This window comes from Lolium rigidum, chromosome 2 (assembly GCF_022539505.1).
Source record: "Lolium rigidum isolate FL_2022 chromosome 2, APGP_CSIRO_Lrig_0.1, whole genome shotgun sequence".
NCBI classification, from domain to species: Eukaryota; Viridiplantae; Streptophyta; class Magnoliopsida; order Poales; family Poaceae; genus Lolium; species Lolium rigidum.
The window spans coordinates 69,629,553-69,641,134 of NC_061509.1; positions in this window are offsets into that span (position 1 = coordinate 69,629,553).

An 11,582-nucleotide genomic window follows, 5' to 3' on the forward strand; every position below is an offset into this window, starting at 1 on the left:
TGGCAGCAAGCATTTGAGGATTGAAGATGACGCCACAAGTGGAGATTTGAGAACTTTGAAGCCACCATAAGACGAGATGAAGACATGGACGAAACATAGAGTTTTCCACTTCATAATTTCCTCCATAGCATAATATGGTGTTGCGTCACCTTTAGTTTTGGGCCATGCCCATGTCAATTTCGCAGGAATTAAGTCAGGCACTTTTAGGGTTTGGTTCGGCCACCATATGTATGGCTGGCCAAAACACCACCTTTTCCTCCTTTAAATACCCCATAGCCGTCACGTTTAGACTCGGATTTTGATTAGACTAAAAGTTAGCAATTGCTGCAACTCTCGTGTACTTCTTTTGAGGCCAACGCCCAGAACAAGACCGACTATTCGGAATCCCACCTTTTTCAATAAAGCTTTCATCTTTCATCCGCAATATTCTAATTGCAATATTAGTTCTTACTTGTTCTCGATTTCAGGTAGGAATTAAGACCCTCGCTGGTCAGGCTGATCGCGCGTCCGCAAGATCAGTAACTCCCGGAGATTGTCCTAGCGATTGCATTGGCGCACGAGCTTTGCACGTGTTGTCGGATCGTCAAGCACGAACTCCACCAACAAATCGATCAATCGACGTCTCATCGAAAGATCGTACACCTTTGCCCTATCAAATCCTCTCTACCTCCCCTTCCTGAAGGCGGAGAGGTCGAGGAACGAACCATCATCACCGATGAGACCCAGGGTACTTCTCGCCCTGAGAGTAAAGTTGTGGGTTCTCACAAATCTGCGGCTTCCTCTACAGGAGATGCTGAATCTGAGGCTTCCAAGTCTGTGCAATCTATCCCTTCCGCTGTGTCCCCAAAGAACAAAAGGAAGAGGGGTGAAGTTACAGACTCCGGCACCTCCAAAGCCGGCCAAACGCCTGCCGAAGAAACTTCCCCTGAAGAGGAGGAAACCTTCAACCCTTACAACGATGCCCTTGTTAGCTCGTAAGTTTCTGTCGTCTTTTTTTCACTCGATATATTGCCTGTTAAGTGTTTCTTATACTATTTCTTGATGCACAGTGGCGACAAGGAAGAAGAGCCCCCTGTCAATGTGACTGCTCCTACGAGCACGTCACGAACTTTAGTTCTTTCCGAGACTCGCCCCACTACAGACGAAACCTCACCTACTCAGCAGGATATAGGACACCTGACTCCTATCGGGAGCCCCCGTGCCCCTTCACCAAAGAGAGCGAGGATTGAGCTGGGCAAAGAGCCAAGCCTCTTGGCCGGGAGTTCGGCGACTCCTTCTATGGATGATGTAAGGGCTCTTACCACTCTTTTATTTGCTATCAACCTTTTGTCCATTTTGATCTTCTCATTCATGTTATTTTTTCAGCCTCTGATGAAAGAATTTATTCGTCTTGGTACCCAATTTATCGGGTACCGTGACTATGCTGATAATTTGAAAGGTATTACTCTCTTGCTTCTTCTTGTCGACTAGATTTTCCTCTGCTATTTTGTCGTGACATTGTCATCCTTTTTTTTGCTAGAGGCTCTTGCCAAAGCTAATGAGCGCGCCGATGACCTTGCCCTCAAACTGGAGCAAAGCGAAAAAGCTCGTGAAAAGGCTGAACTAGATGCTGCTTCAGTTGAGAGTCTTCTACAAAGACTTCATGAAGCTGAAACTGCCTTAAGCGATAACACAAACCAGCAAATCGCTCGCGAGGAAGAGATCATCGCCCGCTTGGAGTCGCAAAATCGACGCTTTGTCAGTAAGTGCACCAACCACTTTGATTGTTCTCCAACCTTAGCTTTTTCTTGTACTTGTTGACAACCCGAAATTTGTTTTAGCAAGGAAGATGCATCAGGATTTTGAACTCGAAAAACCCGAAGATGACCGTCTTCTTGACGCTCTTTCTCTCCTTGAGATTCATGGGGATGAAGTGCGCCAGAGTATCTCTGATGCTAAGTCGGCATTTTCGCGCCTTTTCCCCTACTTCTTCCCGAAGAAAGAGCAGCCCAACACCTTTGCTGCCCTGACCAAGCACTTCATTCCCGAAGAAGATCTTGGGCTGGCCCTCCGGCAAGAGAACTTGAAGATTGGCGTTGAAGGCACCATTGCTTTGGTTGCCGAAAGCCAACAAAACGTCGACTGGGCGAAGGTTGGAGCAGTGAAGAAGATGAAGACGGAGAGGTGGCAATCCTTGATTAAGGCCGCCAAACCGCATTCGAAGAAAATCCTCTCCTTCCTCGGATATAAGCCAGCTCCTTCCCCCAGTTCTGCGAAGCCGGAGGTCAAGTAGACCATCTTGTCCCTGTCTTTCTTGTTTCTTCTTTCTTTTGACGTTGTCGCGTTGGTAGACATTTGCGACAGCCTTCTATTGGTTCACTAGGAACCACCTTGTAATGGTCATGTAAATATCCAAATGAATTAATGGAGTACTATTTTGCCAAATGATTGATGTCGAGATTTTCTTTCCAGATGGTTTTTGACAACTATACCGCAGCTCCTCGTACTTCAGATGCTGTACCCGCTTCATCCTACTCGAGGAAAACTTTCATTGATGAGTTTATTGAAGATTCTTCGAACGCTGACCCAGTAGAAGATTTGAACGAACTTCGACAACAGCTCCAGTCGATGAAAAAACAGGCTCTCGTGATAATGGAGCAATCTCGAAAATCTTCTAAGAGGGAAAAATTGCTCTTCAGCGGGCCCAAGAAGCCTTAGCTTTAAAGGAGGCTGCAGTTACTGAAGCTGCACAAGTTACTTCACGAGAAGATTACATGCTTCAATTGATGACCGATGCTAGTATGGATATGGCGGGTACGCTTCCTGTCCTTGCAATTCCTCTATTCTGTTTGCTTGTTTCTGCCTCTCGCTATAATACTTCTGTTTAAATAGGTTCCTTTTTGGATGCTGCTGCTGAAGACCAACGAGTAGATGCGAGATCAAACCTTCTTGTCAAGCTTGCTCTGGAACATGGATCAAATTTTTGGGCTACGCCTGATCGTACCCGACAAATCGTTAGATTCCAAGACCGCGCAGGTCAGGTCCGTGATTTTCTCGATTTCTGCGCAAAGACACTAGCCTTGGTTTACAACACCATGTTTCCTCGCAACTCCCCGCCGAAGACTCTTCCTGACCTGATGAACAAATTCCGGGATGCTCCTCGAATCTATGAATTTGTGAAGGCCCAATTGACTGCTGGTGCAAGGTTTTTCATGATCATGTTGCAAGTATGCTATCCAAAATTAGATATGACCACAATTGTCGAAAGATGTCAAGCCAAACTGTCGAGGAGGAGGAGAAACATCGACAAAATCAACGATGATGTAACCCCTGTGGCTGAAGAGATGATGGATGAATTACTTTGAATAGATGCATAATTCTTCGTGAGAGGTAGCTATGCTGAACACAGGAGTGGTACTGCAAAAAATGAGAGAGTAAACATAGACGATATAATAGGTGATAACTGAAAGTTTCTTTTTTCCTTGTCGAATTTTCCTTGATAGTGAAAATTTATATATTGTAAAAAATATGTATATTGTAAAACAACTTATATGTTTTTTGTTTCATCAAGCCCCCGAGATTTTTTGTTGGCCGATGTTTAGTATCTTTATTGGCTTGCGAGGTGTTTTGCACCAGGGCAAATAACTTTGTAGACTGTATTTTGCGGAGGTTTATATATATTGTTATTGCGGGTTACGAGCCCTCGAGCCTGTCGACGAAAAAGATGTGTATCATCAATATCTTTACTATATTGCAGCACCACGAGTCCGCCTCATTAAAAACCTTTCAGCCCCACTCGGTGCCCTGGAAGGAAAAGAATGCGTCTGAAACTCGCGGGCATTTCAGTACATTGTATGTTTACAAAGAGGACTATATTTCAACTTTAAGCGTAGAAACGCCTAACTTGCGCCATGTTCCAGGGATTTAGCTCGGCTATCCCTGTCTTCTTGTCCTTTATCCTGTATGCTCCTCCTTCAATTACTTATGTGACGATGTACGGGTCAATCCATGGAGACTCGAGTTTCTCATGGCTATTTTGCGTAAGCCGAAGAACTAAGTCGCCCACCTGCAAAGATCTTGGTCGCAAACGTCGACTGTGGTAGTTTTTCATATCTTGCTGGTACTTGGTGACTGATGTCTACGCACACTTCTATTCCTGTAGACAGTGTTGAGCCTCCAAGAGCAGAGGTTTGTAGAACAGCAGCAAGTTTTCCTTAAGTGAATCACCCAAGGTTTATCGAACTCAGGGTGGAAGAGGTCAAAGATATCCCTCTCAAGCAACACTGCAATCACGATACAAGAAGTCTCTTGTGTCCCCAACACACCTAATACACTTGTCAGATGTATAGGTGCACTAGTTCGGCGAAGAGATAGTGAAATACAAGTGGTATGAATGAATATGAGAAGTAGTAACGGCGCCGAGAAAATAGCTTGTCTGGCGTGCAATTGATGGTAGTAATATTGCAGGAAGTAAAGATGCGAGTAAAACAATAAATAAGCGATGATTGCGGTATTTGGAAACAAGGCCTAGGGATCATACTTTCACTAGTGGACACTCTCAACATTGATCACATAATAAAACCACTCTACACTCTCTTGTTGGATGATGAACACCATTAATTGTGTAGGGCTACAAGAGCACCTCAATGCCGGAGTTAACAAGCTCCACAACATTCGATGTTTATATTTAAATAACCTTAGAGTGCATGATAGACCAACGCAATTATACCGAGTACTAACATAGCATGCACATTGTCACCATCAAGCTATGAAAGGAGGAATAGATCACATCAATACTATCATAGTAATAGTTAACTTCATAATCTACAAGAGATCACAATCATAAACTACGCCAAGTACTACATGATGCACACACTGTCACCATTACATCATGGAGGAGGAATAGACTACTTTAATAACATCAATAGAGTTGCACATAGATTAATAGTGATATAAAGCACATTGCAATCATAAAGGAATATAAATAAGCACTTCACTATGCTATTCTGAATTACTCTTTGGCAAGATAACGAACACTAATTCATCATGTAGGCAAACCTTAAAGATGTATTCCCAAGTACTAATAAACACCCCACGCTGTCACTGTGAGCATTCATAGGAGGTACTAACACACCACAATTTCATAGAGACATCCGACTCAAATCATAACTCAGTGAATAAGTATTCTGTGAAATATAGCCTAAGAGACCCACACAGTGCACACACTGTCACCTTTACACCCGTGGGACAAGGAGTCTCCGGAGATCACATAATAAAATCCACTTGAATAGCATAATGACATCTAGATTACAAAGCTCATCATATGGATCTCAATCATGTAAGGCAGCTCATGAGATCATTGTATTGAAGTACATGGAGAGAGAGAGAGAGAGATTAACCACATAGCTACCGGTATAGCCCTTAGCCTCTGATACGTCTCCGACGTATCGATAATTTCTTATGTTCCATGCCACATTATTGATGTTATCTACATGTTTTATGCACACTTTATGTCATATTCGTGCATTTTCTGGAACTAACCTATTAACAAGATGCCGAAGTGCCGATTGTCTGTTTTCTGCTGTTTTTGGTTTCAGAAATCCTAGTAAGGAAATATTCTCGGAATTGGACGAAATCAAAGCCCAGGGGCCTATTTTTCCACGAAGCTTCCAGCAGTCCGAAGACGAGACGAAGAGGGGCCACGGGGTGGCCAAACCCTAGGGCGGCGCGGCCCCACCCCTGGCCGCGCCGGCCTATGGTGTGGGCCCCCCGTGCCGCCTCTTGACTTGCCCTTCCGCCTACTTAAAGCCTCCGTGACGAAACCCCCAATACCGAGAGCCACGATACGGAAAACCTTCCAGAGACGCCGTCGCCGCCGATCCCATCTCGGGGGATCCAGGAGATCGCCTCCGGCACCCTGCCGGAGAGGGGAATCATCCCCGGAGGACTCTACGCCGCCATGGTCGCCTCCGGTGTGATGTGTGAGTAGTCTACCCCTGGACTATGGGTCCATAGTAGTAGCTAGATGGTTGTCTTCTCCCCATTGTGCTATCATTGTCGGATCTTGTGAGCTGCCTATCATGATCAAGATCATCTATATGTAATTCTATATGTTGCGTTTGTTGGGATCCGATGAATAGAGAATACTTGTTATGTTGATTATCAAAGTTATGCTTATGTGTTGTTTATGATCTTGCATGCTCTCCGTTACTAGTAGATGCTCCGGCCAAGTAGATGCTTGTAACTCCAAGAGGGAGTACTTATGCTCGATAGTGGGTTCATGCCCGCATTGACACTCGGGACGGTGACGAGAAAGTTCTAAGGTTGTGTTGTGCTGTTGCCACTAGGGATAAAACATTGATGCTATGTCTAAGGATGTAGTTGTTGATTACATTACGCACCATACTTAATGCAATTGTCCGTTGCTTGCAACTTAATATCTGGAGGGGTTCGGATGATAACTCTGAAGGTGGACTTTTTAGGCATAGATGCGGTTGGATGGCGGTCTATGTACTTTGTCGTAATGCCCAATTAAATCTCACTATACTCATCATGATATGTATGTGCATTGTCATGCTCTCTTTATTTGTCAATTGCCCAACTGTAATTTGTTCACCCAACATGCTGTTCGTCTTATAGGAGAGACACCTCTAGTGAACTGTGGACCCCGGTCCAATTCTCTTTACTTGAAATACAAATCTACTTGCAATACTTGTTTTACTTGTTTTCTCTGCAAACAATCATCTTCCACACAATACGGTTAATCCTTTGTTACAGCAAGCCGGTGAGATTGACAACCTCACTCGTTTCGTTGGGGCAAAGTACTTTGGTTGTGTTGTGCGGGTTCCACGTTGGCGCCGGAATCCCGGTGTTGCGCCGCACTACATCTCGCCGCCATCAACCTTCAACGTGCTTCTTGACTCCTACTGGTCCGATTAAACCTTGGTTTCTTACTGAGGGAAACTTGCCGCTGTGCGCATCACACCTTCCTCTTGGGGTTCCCAACGGACGCGTGTCGAACGAAAAGACAATACGTCAACCACGCGCATCAAGCAAATTTATGGCGCCGTTGCCGGGGAGATCAAGACACGCTGCAAGGGGAGTCTCCACTTCTCAATCTCTTTACTTTGTTTTTGTCTTGCTTAGTTTTATTTACTACTTTGTTTGCTGCACTAAATCAAAATACAAAAAAATTAGTTGCTAGTTTTACTTTATTTGCTATCTTGTTTGCTATATTGAAAACACAAAAAAATTAGTTTACTTGCATTTACTTTATCTAGTTTACTTTATTGTCTTGCACTCTATATTAAAAATAAAAAATAAATTTTTTTTAGTTACTTTTGTTACCATGTCTAGCTCTGAACCTGTTACTTCTTCGCCTGAAGAATTAGTCTTCACTTTTAAACAAGGGGATGAGGAGAGTTTTAAGGATGCTTGGTCTAGAATTTTTACTTCTTATCGTAAAACTGAACCTCAAATGACTCTAAGTTTGCTCCTTAGTAATTTTTATTTTGGTCTTATGGTTCGCTATAGATATGCTTTGGATACTTTAGTGGGAGGAGATTTCCTTCATTGCAATGGGGATCAAGCTTTTAATGCCATAAAGAAGTTGGTTGCATCACATGATTCAGCTAATAACTTTGATTCGAGTCCTCACTAGCATATATAGTAGATTAAATAATCTGGAGATAAGTACATCTCGCTTGAATGATAACTATTGCCACGTTCGTAATCGTCTTGAACAAGTTTTAGTGAACTCTAAACTCTCATTGTGGGATCCTGTCTGTTAAAATTGTTATCGGTGATCGAACCCTCCATGCCTACTTGTGATATTATGTATGAATTTTGCCTTATGCCCGAAAGTATTTATAAATCTTTGAAACTTTGGGGAGTTGAGGAAGGAGGAGAAGAGATAACTCTCATTGATAACTCTACTATAATTCCTAAAGGAATAGCCGCAGGTGTGCATACAACTATTTGTGGAAGAACAATATCTATTGATTATCTTGTTGTTGAAACAGGAAAACTCACACTCGGAAGATCCCTGCTTGAAACTATTGGGAGCAGTCGTTGATGTTGGAGAAGGCACTTTGAAATTCACCTCTATACCGGGAGAAACTCATATATTTCCTAAACCAAAGGGAAAGAAAAACAATAAGAAAGGTAAGGGTAAAGCCCAAGGTAATGTTGACATTTCATCTCTTGATAATACTTGATACACACTTTTCGCGCCTAGCTGAAAGGCGTTAAAGAAAAGCGCTTATGGGAGACAACCCATGTTTTTACCTACAGTACTTTGTTTTTATTTTGTGTCTTGGAAGTTGTTTAGTACTGTAGCAACCTCTCCTTATCTTAGTTTTGTGTTTTGTTGTGCCAAGTTAAGCCGTTGATAGAAAAGTAAGTACTAGATTTGGATTACTGCGCAGTTCCAGATTTCTTTGCTGTCACGAATATGGGTCCACCTCCCTGTAGGTAGCTCAGAAAATTATGCCAATTTACGTGCATGATCCTCAGATATGTACGCAACTTTCATTCAATTTGAGCATTTTCATTTGAGCAAGTCTGGTTCCATTTTAAAGTTCGTCAATACGAACTGTTACGTTTTGACAGATTCTGCCTTTTATTTCGCATTGCCTCTTTCGCTATGTTGGATGAATTTCTTTGATCCACTAATGTCCAGTAGCATTATGCAATGTCCAGAAGTGTTAAGAATGATTGTGTCACCTCTGAATATGTCAATTTATATTGTGCACTAACCCTCTAATGAGTTGTTTCGAGTTTGGTGTGGAGGAAGTTTTCAAGGATCAAGAGAGGAGTATGATGCAACATGATCAAGGAGAGTGAAAGCTCTAAGCTTGGGGATGCACCCGGTGGTTCACCCCTGCATATATCAAGAAGACTCAAGCGTCTAAGCTTGGGGATGCCCAAGGCATCCCCTTCTTCATCGACAACATTATCGGGTTCCTCCCCGAAACTATATTTTTATTCCATCACATCTTATGTGCTTTTTCTTGGAGCGTCGGTTTGTTTTTGTTTTTCTTTTGTTTGAATAAAATGGATCCTAGCATTCACTTTATGGGAGAGATACACGCTCCGCTGTAGCATATGGACAAGTATGTCCTTGGTTTCTACTCATAGTATTCATGGCGAAGTTTCTCCTTCGTTAAATTGTTATATGGTTGGAATTGGAAAATGATACATGTAGTAATTGCTATAAATGTCTTGGGTAATGTGATACTTGGCAATTGTTGTGCTCATGTTTAAGCTCTTGCATCATATGCTTTGCACCCATTAATGAAGAAATACATAGAGCATGCTAAAATTTGGTTTGCATATTTGGTTTCTCTAAGGTCTAGATAATTTCTAGTATTGAGTTTGAACAACAAGGAAGACGGTGTAGAGTCTTATAATGTTTTCAATATGTCTTTTATGTGAGTTTTGCTGCACCGGTTCATCCTTGTGTTTGTTTCAAATAAGCCTTGCTAGCCTAAACCTTGTATCGAGAGGGAATACTTCTCATGCATCCAAAATACTTGAGCCAACCACTATGCCATTTGTGTCCACCATACCTACCTATACTACATGGTATTTTCCCGCCATTCCAAAGTAAATTGCTTGAGTGCTACCTTTAAAATTCCATCATTCACCTTTGCAATATATAGCTCATGGGACAAATAGCTTAAAAACTATTGTGGTATTGAATATGTAATTATGCACTTTATCTCTTATTAAGTTGCTTGTTGTGCGATAACCATGTTTATCGGGGAACGCCATCAACTCATTGTTGAATTTCATGTGAGTTGCTATGCATGTTCGTCTTGTCACGAAGTAAGGGCGATCTACACCGAGTTGAATGGTTTGAGCATGCATATTGTGAGAGAAGAACATTGGGCCGCTAACTAAAGCCATGATCCATGGTGGAAGTTTCAGTTTTGGACAAACATCCTCAAATCTCTAATAAGAAAAGAATTAATTGTTGTCAAATGCTTAAAGCATTCAAAGAGGAGTCCATTATCTGTTGTCTATGTTGTCCCGGTATGGATGTCTAAGTTGAGAATAATCAAAAGCGAGAAATCCAAATGCGAGCTTTCTCCTTAGACCTTTGTACAGGCGGCATAGAGGTACCCCTTTGTGAAACTTGGTTAAATCATATGTATTGCGGTGATAATCCAGGTAGTCCAAGCTAATTAGGACAAGGTGCGGGCACTATTGGTACACTATGCATGAGGCTTGCAACTTATAAGATATAATTTACATGATGCATATGCTTTATTACTACCGTTGACAAAATTGTTTCATGTTTTCAAAATCAAAGCTCTAGCACAAATATAGCAATCGATGCTTTCAATGTTGAGTCAGTTCACCTATTTCTATCCACCTCAAGAAGCAAACACTTGTGTGAACTGTGCATTGATTCCTACATACTTGCTTATTGCACTTATTATATTACTCTATGTTGACAATATCCATGAGATATACATGTTACAAGTTGAAAGCAACCGCTGAAACTTAATCTTCTTTTGTGTTGCTTCAATACCTTTACTTTGAATTATTGCTTTATGAGTTAACTCTTATGCAAGACTTATTGATGCTTGTCTTGAAGTGCTATTCATGAAAAGTCTTTGCTTTATGATTCACTTGTTTACTCATGTCATACACATTGTATTGATCGCTGCATTCACTACATATGCTTTACAAATAGTATGATCAAGATTATGATGGCATGTCACTCCAGAAATTATCCGTGTTATCGTTTTACCTGCTCGGGACGAGCGAGAACTAAGCTTGGGGATGCTGATACGTCTCCGACGTATCGATAATTTCTTATGTTCCATGCCACATTATTGATGTTATCTACATGTTTTATGCACACTTTATGTCATATTCGTGCATTTTCCGGAACTAACCTATTAACAAGATGCCGAAGTGCCGATTCGTTGTTTTCTGCTGTTTTTGGTTTCAGAAATCCTAGTAAGGAAATATTCTCGGAATTGGACGAAATCAAAGCCCAGGGGCCTATTTTTCCACGAAGCTTCCAGAAGTCCGAAGACGAGACGAAGAGGGGCCACGGGGTGGCCAAACCCTAGGGCGGCGCGGACCCACCCCTGGCCGCGCCGGCCTATGGTGTGGGCCCCCCGTGCCGCCTCTTGACTTGCCCTTCCGCCTACTTAAAGCCTCCGTGACGAAACCCCCGATGCGAGAGCCACGATACGGAAAACCTTCCAGAGACGCCGTCGCCGCCGATCCCATCTCGGGGGATCCAGGAGATCGCCTCCGGCACCCTGCCGGAGAGGGGAATCATCTCCCGGAGGACTCTACGCCGCCATGGTCGCCTCCGGTGTGATGTGTGAGTAGTCTACCCCTGGACTATGGGTCCATAGCAGTAGCTAGATGGTTGTCTTCTCCCCATTGTGCTATCATTGTCGGATCTTGTGAGCTGCCTATCATGATCAAGATCATCTATATGTAATTCTATATGTTGCGTTTGTTGGGATCCGATGAATAGAGAATACTTGTTATGTTGATTATCAAAGTTATGCTTATGTGTTGTTTATGATCTTGCATGCTCTCCGTTACTAGTAGATGCTGCGGCCAAGTAGATG